This window comes from Pinus tabuliformis, chromosome 9, assembly GCF_031772625.1.
Source record: "Pinus tabuliformis cultivar Carrire ecotype Pingquan chromosome 9, CPIR1, whole genome shotgun sequence".
NCBI lineage: Eukaryota > Viridiplantae > Streptophyta > Pinopsida > Pinales > Pinaceae > Pinus > Pinus tabuliformis.
In genome coordinates, this window is record NC_142307.1 from 555,366,636 (window position 1) to 555,378,734 (window position 12,099).

Consider the following 12,099-nt stretch of genomic DNA (forward strand, 5'->3'; position numbering starts at 1 on the left):
TTCACAAACTCGTCACTCAGAAGGCCATTCATATAACCTAAACATTTAATGTATTAATAACATAGCTTAATATGAAGCCTTAATTAGAGGGTTACAAATTTTAAATAAGCTAGCAGCAAAGATAATTTCAATTCATGGAGATTCTAAACTAATAATAAAACAAATTAAAAGGAGTACTCTTCCAAACACCCAAAGTTGAGGGCGTATAGGGATGTTGTTTTGGATTTTCTTGAATCTTTCATTGAGTATAGCCTATCTATAGTCCCTATAGGTCAAAACATCCTAGCTAATGGTCTTGCTACTTCAACTAGTACTTGTAAAATTTCATATCATCCTAGTCACCAATATATTGTTGAAGTAAAAAATAGACCAACTATACCAGACACTACAAGATACTGGCAAGTCTTTGGAAACAATGAACATAAAGCTTTTTATAATCAAAAGATGAGTTTTAGTGTTCTAATATAGATGTAGATATTGACATAAAAGATAGTGTACATAACGTTGTGACTAAGTTATAGTTGAAAGAAACTGATCAAGAAAAACAAGAATCATAAATTTTACAATTGAAAGACAATGTTTTTCCTAGAGGATTAGTCATCTTAGAGGATTTTTTATTTATTTTAATGATTAGAAAAAAAGCCTAAAATTGAACCTACTAGAGATGAAGTTGAATAATGTAACATTGAAACTGAGAAAGAACAGAAGATGATTAAATTATCCAAATCCATACCCCCAGAAGAAAATAAAAGGTACATCAACTTGTTCAAAGAATTCATAGATGTGTTTGAATGGATTTATGAAGATTTGAAATCTTATGACACCAACATTATACATCATAATATTCCCTTAAAATAAGACCAAAGGCCTTTTAAATAGAAACTTAGGAGGATCAACCCAATGCTCATGTCCTTAATTGAAAAGGAGGTCAAAAGAATTTATGATGCCGAGATCATAGTATCATTAATATATTCTAAGGAGGTATCAAATTTAGTTCCAACTAGGAAAAAAACTAGATAAATTATACTTTGTATTGATTTCCAAAATCTTCATAAATCCTCCTTGACGGATAACTACCCTTTCTCAAAGATGGATCACATTCTATAGAAGGTAGTTGAATCTAGTGGAATTTCTTTATTTCTGGTTACAATCAAGTCCTAGTACATCCCGAATACCAAGAAAAGACATCATTAACTACACCATGGGGCACTTTTATTTATGTGAAGATTCTTTTTGGCATGATGAATGTCGGTGCCACTTTTCAAAGAGAAATGGACTTTACCTTTGCAAATGAAATGGGCTAATTCATGGGGTAGCGAGCGGGAACGGAGTTAGGGTTTACAGATCTCGGAATTTGCAGACCTTGGGTTTGACCTAGAGAGGAACAGGATTAGAGTAGCAGAACTTCTTAGGAGGGGTCAGAGCCTGACCCAATAGATGGTCAACGAGGGGTCCATAGGGACCCCTACCTTCAGACAAATAATCATGCAAAAACAAATTGCACAGGAAGGTGTGCGGATCACAGGGTATGAAAGGTCACAGAAAGAGGAGGGAACCAGCAAGGGAAGGAAACAAGATGCGAACAGGACGGAAGACAGCACTCAGAAACTTAAAGGAAAGGAGAGTGAAGGTAGAGCAAACAGCAGGAGCAGAGAGAAAACAGTACAGGCACACACTACTCAGGAGAACAAACAAGAAGAGGAGCAAAAAGAAGGAGACGAAGAAGCCCTGGAAAGAGAGAAAGAGGAGAAAGGGGACAAACCAAACAATCTCAATCACAAAAAAAGCCGGGGACCATGCAAGCCTAAAACAACAAAAGCCCTAAGGGTGGTGTGATCACATAATTCAGTAAAAAGCATGCATAACGATATGTATAAATATAGATACATAAACTTTTTCCTAAACTTCTTCTTCTTTTATTAAGATAGATTTTCAATACATACAACTTCTTCGACCTGCGCACCCAGCAACAGGTGGTCTGCACACTCAGCTGCAAACTCTTCAAGGCCTCCATGCACTCAGCTGCGGAGCCTTCTCCTAATGCCCAAAATACAGACTAAAGACAGAAGATATCAATGATTCATCTATGATTTTTTTCTTCTATTGTATTACTTTTGGTAAGGCATATTATGTCCTTATATACATTTCATTTCTACAAGACCATGGTCCACATACAATGGATCCAACAAAGCAATGGACTAACACCCAATACCTGTTACAAAATGAGGGGCTTTGACCTGCCCCAAAGCCCCTAAACATCGCGTGGTAAATATAACTTTGCGGACTTTGAGCGCTCTGCTCCTCAAAATTCGGAACCTTTGACAAAACTAGACCAAGTTGGGTTGCACCCAAAAAATCACATGGCCATTTCTAAAAACTCTAAAGAAAAATATTGATCCCAAAAGATCTATTTATCCTCATAGGGGCCATACACATTCAACATAGTAACTGGTTGTCCCATGCTTTTGCTAAATAAGACTGTGCATAACCCTACAATCACAGGAAATGAATTAGTTAGGACCATACTTGACTTCCAACCATTAATGATACCACCTAATAGTCCAAAGGAATCAACTGCATAGAATTCCCATTCGTTTCAATTCTTACTTCATTCACTATTGAAGGAACCCATGAGAATTATATCAAAAACTAATCCATTGGTTTTGCAATAGTTCTAGAAGTAGACTGTGTCTCTTTTTGTGATGTCTCACTATTGGTTTATTAGGCCATCTGGACTAGATTAAGTTTTAGATGACCCACTTACAAAGGAATGAATCTTAGGGGAACATGTTACTATTTTCATCCTTAGAGATCCACATCATCTCGCCCGATATGGTCTCCATCACCCTGATATGCTCCTCATCACCTACTTGCACTGTTGACTTATTGGGTTACTATTTTCATTCAATGTCATGGAAATATTCTCTACAACATTTTGGTATTTCTCAAGGCTTGTAATCTCCCATTGAAGTACATGACACACATCCCAGATCTTTGAGCTCTCATCCATGTATTCATCAAGCCACTTATCCCTAACTGGACGATGCATTTTCTACACCAGTTGGATGATTTCCCCATACGGGGACCTTAACAGGGTAACAATATGTTGAAGCCAATCCATTGACATGAAATTAGGATGATGAAAGCTAATACTATTTATAAGAGTCTATTTCAAAGTCTTTGACTTACTAATCCCTACTACTTGATTTAAAGGCCTTTTAACATTTCCATTCTTTCTATAAATAAAGAGAATTCCTATTCTAATCACGACAAAAGAGAGCAACCTAAGTCTTACTGCTTCTACGCGCTCGCAAGGCCTCGAGACATTTGGCAAGTAAACATAGAAACACAATGAGCAAACCAGTATTAATATTTTATTAATATTCCAATTACATTGTTTTCACCACAACATGGACTAAAGAAAATCTTGAACAAATTCAATTTATGAAAATAATGATGCTATCAATGCTTTCAACTGTTGTAGAAGTCCAACGAAGGATGTTTCTATCAACTCTTTCAACTATTGTTGAAGTCCAAGGAAGGCCTTAGAAGCTAAATAATGAAGTTATCCCCTCTTCAACTGTTGCAGAAAGTCCAAAGAAGGCAGTACTAGCTTTTTAGAATTAAATCTTTTATTTTGGAGTACAAGCAAAGCAATCTCGCTTCATTTAATAATCTGTAGGATCATGGTCTACAGTTTCATTTCCTGTCATCCTCTTGTTAAGGCTATCCCGTTGCATCATACAAACCAATGCTTGCACCACTGCAGACATTGGAGGACGAAATTCCAATTCAGGCTACCACACCAAGCAACGAATTTTCAGAACTTATGTTTCCTATGCCTATACTGTTCATTTCCTCCTTTTCTCTTGTAACTTACAAATACAAATTAGTATCTCCGACCTTTGGATGTAGTTTATAATTTATGCTTGAATTTAGATATTTTAGATAATACCTGAATGCAGAGGGCAATAATATCAGCAAAGCGCGAGAGAGATTTAGCAGGATAGCTTCCCTTCAAAGCTGGATCAACCATCTTTTCCAATGCATCAATATCATGAAGCTAAGGGGTGGCTCATCTTACTAATGACTTTTCTGACCTTAATGACTGTTCTGACCTTGCTCTTGAACTGCAGAAGGAGAAACTGAATTAGAATGGTATCTATTTTGGTATAACCCACAAGTTTCTCTCAAAAAAAGAGAGTTACCTATCTAAGGGATTCCGACCTGTCAAAAGCTCAAGCATTACCACTCCAAAACTATACACATCACTCTTCATTGTATAGATTCCTGGCATGACATATTTAGGAGCACTGTACCCAAATGAACCTAGCACCTGAACGTGAAAACAAAACATCATTATAATTTTAGTCCTCTAGCTTTCAGTGTCCTCTCCGGTAAGGCTGACCCTCATGAAAAGGTTGAGAAGGGAAATTTTCTTTTTATACCATCATGAATCACACCTGATGCTCAAAATTTGGATTGGGGCTAGCAATTCCACAGTCGGATAGACGAGGGTTTGAAATCATCATTAAGCAAAATATTAGAGGACTTGAATTTTTTATGCACAATAGATGGAGAGAAAACTTCATGCAAATACCTGGATAGGAAATTTGAAATGTGAAAACATAAGATTGAGACTGGTGCCGAACTCAAATAGTAAAATATTTACTGATCAATAAAATACAGCTTACTCTAAAACTCGAGTTGTGGTCAGCGCAATCTTTACACGAATGAGATTGAATTTGTCCAAGAACGTATGAACAATTCCACTCAATTCGCATACCATCGTTAAGAGAAACACTTGGAAGTAGTGTCGAGCAAGGGCGAGGTCGAGGGTTTGAATCAAAGAAGCGATCTTGTCGATGAGCTGGGCCACTTGGTGTTTGTTTGAGTGCCAGACACGGTAGAAGTGGTGTTTTTCAGTGTGCTAGACGCAGTAGAAGAGACCCTTCTAAATCTTCCTGAATTCGAGATTGAAATGCGCATCTATGCTTCGAGCCATCTCCTAAGAGGCTCGACTGCTGCTTAAAAAATAAAAAATTTAAAATATTAAAATATTTTATTTAAAATTTATATTAAAATATATTTGTAGTGTTAATATTTTATATATTAATTTTAAATTAAATAGAAAAAATGGTAGTCTAACTAGGTTTTAAATTTGTTTGAAAAATCCTGGAAATTCTAATAATTTTTTTGACAAAATAAAACAAAAGATTTTGTAAATTTAGTTTAGAGTTGTCAAATTTGAGGATTTTGGGTGATTAAGGGTTTTTGATAATGTTGAAACCATTACCACCATCAAAACATGATTCAAACACTCTTGCTTTTAAATTTTTTGAATAACAATAAACCAAATTCAAATTATTTTTAATTACTCAAATAAATTTATAACATCCTTAAACAAAACCATCTAAATTTATTATTTATTTATATAATTTATATAAATATTTTATTAAAAAATATGTTAAAATATATTTTGTTATTAATATATTTTTAAATATTATACATCAAATTAATATTAACATAATTACATATCTCTTATTCAAATATGAGAATTGTTTTTTAAATTACAATTTTAAAACATTTTTCCCTTACAATTAATTGCTATGTAAGTGTTTAAATATACTATTTATCATGTTGTCATTCATCTCACGTAATCACGTAATTCATGGGTTGGTGGTCATTTTCGTTTTTCTTTGCATGTTCTATGAGCTATTTCTTGGAGAGTGGGAGTTGGAATTTAAGAGAGAGTTGAGCAATATATCTATTGGTTTTTTAATATATATATAATTTTTAAAAATAATATTTATATTTTTTTCACATAATTTAAATATATATATATATATATAAAATGAACTCATGGTTTGGGAGAAGCAGAATGGCGTGGGAGAGTAGAATTTTTTTTTTTTTTTTTGCTTTTCCTGTGTTGATATTCCTTGCGATGTTCCTTCCTGTAGCGTGTTGTTTTGATTTCGATTTTGAATGAGGTGTCTCTGTATAACTTTGATTGAATAGCTAATCCCTGGACTCGCCCGGTTGAATGTGTTGACTTCTGTTTATTTGGATTGAAGCACTGGTTTGATTCGATGAAGCGTTAATCCCCAGAACACTTAGATTGGTGAGCAGTCGCTGTTATACATTTTATATAATTTAATTGAACGTGGAACGGGGCAACGTTTGCCACTGAAATACATTGATTAAACTAAAAGAAAAGATATTCGCGAATCTGCAAGTCGGGGCAAAGAACTGAGTGGCAGGCAAGGATCTGAACCCGAATAACATCTGAAATCCAACTTCGGTCTTGAGTATGTGCAGTCGTCGGCCCAAACAACCGGTGTGCGCATTTGGTAACCACAAATCAACGGGATCCTCGACGACTTATGGAGTAAGCGTGGAACCGACGCAATGATTAAATCAATTCTAATTATAAAAGGGTTTTACAAAGAAGAAAGGGACCTTTACGCCAAATGAGAAAAAGGAAAAAGGAATTTGTTAGTGGCCAGAAGCTGAATAGGAAAAAAAAAAAAAAAAAATTATTATTACTTAGCATTTTATACATTTGCTTTGTGTATTAGTTGGTATTAATAAAAATGTATGTTGCTTATTTAAAATTATTATTACTTAGCATTTTATACATTTGCTTTGTGTATTAGTTGGTATTAATAAAAATGTATGTTGCTTATTTAATTTAATTTTTATTAATTTTTTATTATTTGTAAAGTAATTAGTTGAGATTTTATTATAAATTATTCAGTGATTTTCATTTTAGTTTTAATTTTTTGTTTTCGGTTTTATTTTCTTTTCATTTAATTTTTTTATTATTTTCATTTTCAAGAATTATAGTTTTTTTTGTTCATATTTTAAATTTAAGACTATTTATTATTATATTAAAAACATATTTTAATAAATTTAATTCTATATATATAACACACAAATATATATTAAAATGTATGTATGTTAATATAAATAATACTAGTTAATTGAATTTTTTAATTTTTTGTGATGACATTCAACAATACAAAATTTTATTAATTGTTTTATTTTTGTGAGGAAATCTTTATGTCTTTATTGTTTTTTAGTTTAATTAACCTATATTTAAGCTGAGTTGAGCTACCATGTAACCCTTATTACATATTTGTGTAAAAGGACATTTAACATAATTACATATCTCTTAAACATTTCTTTTAGTTTTGAAACATATTTTCCTTGTTATAATTACTACTTTATACTTCAAACATGCAGTTCCTTATGTTGTCATTCATGGATAGATATATATATATATATATATATATATATATATATAGATATAGGGTGTTTTACTCAATGAACCTCTAAGTAAAAAATACTAAAAAATACCCTTAATTTGACTACATATTAGAAAATAACTCTAAAAATTTCATATTTAATCCCCTACCAATACAAACCATATACACCTTCCTTATTTGAAAAACTTACACTTTCACTAGATATTGTAAGTATCTATCTTTTCATTAATATTTTTTATACCCCTGTTTATTTTTTCATTAACTTTGAGTTCCATCTTTTTTATACCTATCAATATAAAAACCCTTTACCCCTATTATATGTTCAATGTATGATATTGCTCCCATACTATTTCTCTTAAATATTTTTTTTCCATTTTAAAATATTTATATCAATAAGGATGTTGGTTAATAATAGTAGTTTTTTAATTTAATTAAGAAAATGTTGTCAAATTTGGTTTCCATTTAATTTGTATTTATAATATTGAACACTTAATTTTTTTTAATTGTGACAACATTATGTTTTTCATATATATATATATATATATATATATATATTTGTGTGTATTTAACTCATATATTATCTTTTAATAATAATAACTGAAAATAAAGTTTCCATGTATATTAGAGATGGTGATGGGTTGTTAAGGGACTCCATGGTGTGAAGGTCATTGGTTCGAAACTCTGTGGGAAAAAATTCAATCATGTTAAGTGTTGGTGTGATTGAGACTAGAAGAGATCCTAGAGTGATAACTTAGATACCTGAGATCCTAGAGTGATGACTTAGATACCCTTGAATTTGTCAAACCAAATTTTAAACATGCAATCATCATAAAACTCACATAATTTAACAAACAAACCAAAAATTAAAATTTTAAACATATAATCATCATAAAACTCACACAATTTAACAAACAAACCAAAAATTAAAAAAAAAAAAATTATATTTTTATAATTTAGTAAAAAAATATATATATTTTTAATGATATATACTTTTGACATAGTTAGCGACGAGCATTAATTGAATCTTTTTAGTGCAATTCTTTCTTAATTTTGTCCATAGGAAATAATAACCAGAGAGAAAAATATGGTGAACTCTATTCATACGACGATTCCCTCCCCAAGCTTTAAAATAAGCACAAACTCATACCATCTTTTAAATTAGATAAATGTGGTAGACAGGTGTGCTTGTTTTTCAAACTTCCTATATAATCAAAACCACGACTTATGTGATCGTAAAGCAAGTATTAAAGAGAACTAAATATATGTTTTTGAATAACACAACTTATACAAAGAAAACAAATATTAAAGAGAACAAAATGTATGTTTCTTCATTACCACAACTACAAGTAAAATTGGCTGAAACTTTCCCACGTGGTTCAGTGATGCTTTTGAACTTCCTACAAAATTCTTACATTATGGGCCACACCCTTGCTAAAACCTGGGTGTTGAAGTTATAATTTCAACGCAACCGTGCGTTCTCACCCAAAACCACCAGCATAAAACCACAAACCGCCCAGGGCATATCGCACCGCCTTCCCACGAAAAGTTGTTTCCGTATATTGGCCTCCGATGCGTTTTGGTGCTGGCACGTGGCTCTCACCTGACGTAAGCAACTCTGACATATCGGGAGCTATCGTTCACTCAAGTGAGGGCTTCCGATATCAACTCTCCACCGTAGGATCTGCTCCCGTATTTTCGTCTGTTGATTGATTGAAGATGCATACGAGCCTATATTAAAAGCCTTGCGTGGAGTGAATGACTTTTCCGTTGACCGCCATAGTGGAATCAATGGCCTTTAATGTGTCTTCGTAGATATTAGGTGGAGGCGTTAATTTTAGTCATGGGCATATGTTTAATATGGTGATGGGCACACGTCCCACATATTATTATTATATATGTTTTATGTAGTTTAGGTGAGGCCCTTTAATATTGTTATGGGCACACGTTATATTTCTAATACGTGTTTTTTTTTATGTTGTTATGTAAGTGTGGGCGTAAGTTTTTTTTTATATGTGGTATGTAAGGTGGCTGCGAAAAGTAGTGTGTGTTGTCTTGGTGCACAGCAGTGCGATTTTCATTTTTGTATATGCACAGCAGTGCTGTAATGTTGGTCTGGCAATGAAAAACACAGGAATGTTTTTGAAACTGTTTTTGTAATATCCACAGTAGTGGAAAATCTGTGAGAGCAGCAGAGTTTTTTTTCTGAGATTCCCTCTTTGCACAGAGGAAGAAATATGTAACAGAGTTTCAGTTTTAAATTAATAGAAATGTGTTGTGACTGTGTAATGTTGTGTTCTGAGTGAGTTTGTTTTTAAAGAGGTTCTCTGCAAAAGATCCTAGACAGAGGAAACAGAGAATTGTCTCTGTGGTGAATATTTTGTTGGTTTTGGTATTTCTCCATTTAAAAATACCCAACAGTGGTATCAGAGCTAGTCCAGGCTCTTTGAAGGCTCAAAGACGCTGAAGGAAGGTGTGGTTGCAGCAGAGAAAGCTTCTCCAGCAGTGTGAAGTTTCAGCCAAAGGGATTTAGGTATTTCTCAAAGTTTTTTCTCTGTGTTGCTGTTGAAAGAAACAGTCAGTTTTTTTTTAAATACAGAGTCAAGGAATGGCCAGCACAAGCACTGGTATGGGTATGTTTAATACCCAGCTCCCACAGTTTAATGGGAAGAATTATGACTACTGGTCTATAACTATGAGAGCCTTGTTTGCTTCTCAAGATTTATGGGAAATAGTTGAGGAAGGTTTTGAAGAACCAGCAGATGAAACTGAGTTCAATGCATTAACTCAGGGAGAGAGAGATCTCCTGAAGAGCAATAGGAAGAAGGATGCAAAGGCCATTTTATTGTTGCATCTAGCAGTAGACCAGAGTATATTTCCAAGGATAGCAGCAGCTAAAACATCAAATGAAGCATGGCAAACCCTCAAGACAGCCTATCAAGGCATGGAGAGAGTGAAGACAGCAAAACTACAATTGCTGAGAAAGGATTTTGAAAACTTGAACATGAAGGAGTCAGACAACATTGAATCATTCTTCACTCATGTGATTGGTGTAATCACACAAATGAGAACTCATGGAGAAACAATTGAAGATAGAAGAATAGTGGAGAAAATATTGAGGGTCTTACCCTCAAGGTTTGATGCCATAGTCACCACCATTGAAGAGACAAAGGATCTCTCAAGCTATTCAGTTGATGAGCTACATGCATCACTGATAACACATGAGCAGAGGTTGAGTAGGAATGAAAACTCATCTCTAGAGCAAGCCTTCAAGACCCAGATGTCCTTTGGAAGAGGAAGAGGTCAAGGCAGAGGAAACAAAAGAGGAAGAGGCAGAAGCCAGAACAGAGGTGGAAGGAACAGCCCATCAAATGCACAAGGAAGAGGCAGCAATCCAAATCAGAACCATGGTCAAGGCAGCAGCCAACAAAGAGATCAGTATCAGGCTCAAGGACAAAGGTATGATAAATCTAATGTTCAATGCTATTATTGCAAAAAGTATGGACATTATGCAAGTGATTGTAGAAAGAAACATGATATGAACAACAGACAAAATGCAAATGTTACAAGAGAAAACAGCAGTCAAGAAAATGTCCTGTTAGCTTGTAACATGGTTGAAACACATAGTGAGGACATATGGTTTTTAGACTCAGGTTGCAGCAACCATATGACAGGGAATATAGCCCTCTTTTCAGCCTTAAATCAGAATTTGAAATCAGAGGTCACACTAGGAACTGATAGTAAAGTGTTTGTTATGGGAAAAGGGGAGGTAAAGATATTTACAAAGCAAGGAGAAAGGAAAACCATAGCAGATGTATACTATGTCCCCGGAATGAGATGTAACCTATTGAGTGTTGGACAGCTTATCCAAAAGGGTTACAATGTTTACTTTGAAAATGATGTGTGCACCATCATGGACATACCACCCAGCAAAAGATGCATTGCTGAAGTGAAGATGACAAGGAACAGGATGTTCCCTCTCCGGATCAGGGCAGACTTGAAGAACAAGAAGGAAATGGCAGCAGTCACCCAAGAGGCCTTCCAAAGCGTGTCAAAGGATGAGAACTGGTTATGGCACTTGAGATTCGGGCATCTAAATTTTGGAGGCCTAAACTTATTGAGCAGAAAATGAATGGTAAAAGGATTACCATTGATAGAGAAACCGGACAGCCTATGTGAAGGCTGCATTTTGGGAAAACAACACAGAGAAAGTTTTCCATCATGGAAGAGCATAAGGGCAAAGACACCCTTAGAGATTATCCACTCAGATTTGTGTGGACCAATGCAAGCTCCATTATTAGCTGGCAGCCTATATTTCTTGACATTCATTGATGATTTTACAAGAAAGACTTGGATATATTTTCTTAAAAACAAAAGTGAAATGTTTGAGAAATTCCAAAATTTCAAAGCACTTGTGGAGAACCAAAGCGGCCTGCATATAAAAGTTTTGAGAACTGATAGAGGAGGTGAGTATATCTCCAAGGAATTCCTAAGATTTTGTAGAGAAAATGGAATTCACAAACAGTTTACAACTCGGTACACCCCACAGCAAAATGGAGTTGCTGAAAGGAAGAACAGGACCATCATGGATATGGCAAGGAGCATGTTGAAGGCAAAGCATTTGCCAAATGAGTATTGGGCTGAAGCTGTACATTGTGCAGTTTATATATTGAACAGGTGTCCTACAAAAGCAGTCATGAACAAGGTGCCAGAAGAGGCATGGAGTGGGAGAAAGCAAGGAGTCACCCACATGAGAGTTTTTGGGTGTGTGGCCTATGCACACATACCAGATCAGCTAAGGAGGAAGTTGGACAGCAAAGGGGAGAAATGCATC

General features: G+C 34.5%; 1 pseudogene; it reads right to left on the minus strand.

Annotated features, from left to right (window-relative positions):
* Nucleotides 1-3,668: 3,668 nt before the first annotated feature.
* On the minus strand, nucleotides 3,669-4,789 carry LOC149149722 (protein STRUBBELIG-RECEPTOR FAMILY 8-like; annotated as a pseudogene).
* Between the last annotated feature and the right edge of the window lie 7,310 nt (nucleotides 4,790-12,099).